Here is a 1,399-nt window from a genome sequence, read left to right on the forward strand (position 1 = left end):
AATAAAATTGTATCTATCACTTATGTAGTGCTTCCTATGTGTCAGGCACTGTCCCAAATGCTTTACTTCTGTTCATTTAATGCTAATTAAATGATCTGCAGAGTGACTAGGGCCTAACACAGCATGGCTCTTCTGGATACTCACAAGCTAATCAGATGTGAAAATAACATTGTCTTTGGCCCAAGTTGAATAATAGCCATCATAGCAAACACTTATAAAACACTCTCTGTTAGCATGTGTTTTATTTGCCCTCTCTGGTAATTCATTCAACCCTCAAAACTCTATGAAATGGACACTACTGATATCCCCATATTACAAATGATGTAAGATATAGACAGATGTGCTAGAGTTGGTTCATACTAGCTCATATGAGTCAATTGTTAGAATTTCAGGAATTGTGTGACCTTGTTGTTAAACATAGTCATTATTAAAAATTAAATTATATAAACTTACAGTTAAAAGGTATATTAAAAACAAACATAATAAATACCCAAAACGAGTGGCTTTCTAACTACTTTACTGTATTTCACTATTATCTGTGTTATTGAGGTTATTTCCTTCTAGTGTATCTCTGTGGTAGAAATACTTTATAATGACAAGCCGCTGAACATCTCTCCCTAATTCTGTGTTTAATGATGCCAGATTGGTAGCTTGAAATTGCCCATGGTGAGAATATTTATACCTTGGAAATCAGCAAATGTTACAGGACTTGATTAATTGTTTCATTGACTGTCTACACTTAACCAAGTGACTCCAATTCCAACCTGGCATCCTACATTCCAGCCACATCACAGTGCTTTCCATAGCCTCTAACTTTTGCCATGCTGTTCCCTTCTGTTGAAATCAAGCATCTTTTAAGATTCTCAGATTCTTTTGTAATTCATAAGCGTGATGACTCGGTATTCACGTGCATGTGTGAGATGTGCCACCCTGGAACCTTGTTGCAACGTCAGCACATTATGGGTCTGACATGAAAAAAAAATTATCCTGAAATACCACTTTCTTCATGAGGCTGTCTCTGATCTCATTCAGTTGGAATATAGGCAATGATTTTTAAAAAAGGCATCTATTATTATATTATATTATGTATGCCTACTGCTAATCGTATATGAATATTTTAACACAATTTTTTTCTTATTTATTTATTTATTTATTTTTAGAGACAGGGTCTCCCTCCACCACCCAGGCTGGAGTGCAGTGGAAAGATCATAGCTCACTGCAACATCGAACTCCTGGGCTCAAGCTATCCTCCCGCATCTGCCTCCCAGGTGGCTGGGACCACAGGCATACACCACCACACCTGGCTAATTTTTAAAATTTGTGTAGAGCCAGGCATGGTGGCTCACACCTGCAATCCCACCTCCCAAAGTGCTGGGATTACAGGTGTGAGTTACCTCAC

The 1,399-nt window shown here is 37.7% G+C and overlaps 1 non-coding gene across 1 annotated transcript; it reads left to right on the forward strand.

The window, feature by feature from the left end:
* Window positions 1–867: 867 nt before the first annotated feature.
* LOC115932411 (small nucleolar RNA U13) lies at window positions 868–971 on the forward strand. The gene has a single exon (XR_004068695.1). It is a non-coding gene; the product is annotated as a small nucleolar RNA U13 (small nucleolar RNA).
* Window positions 972–1,399: the final 428 nt, after the last annotated feature.

Source organism: Gorilla gorilla, chromosome 1 (genome assembly GCF_029281585.2).
Source record: "Gorilla gorilla gorilla isolate KB3781 chromosome 1, NHGRI_mGorGor1-v2.1_pri, whole genome shotgun sequence".
In the NCBI taxonomy this organism is placed as follows: Eukaryota; Metazoa; Chordata; class Mammalia; order Primates; family Hominidae; genus Gorilla; species Gorilla gorilla.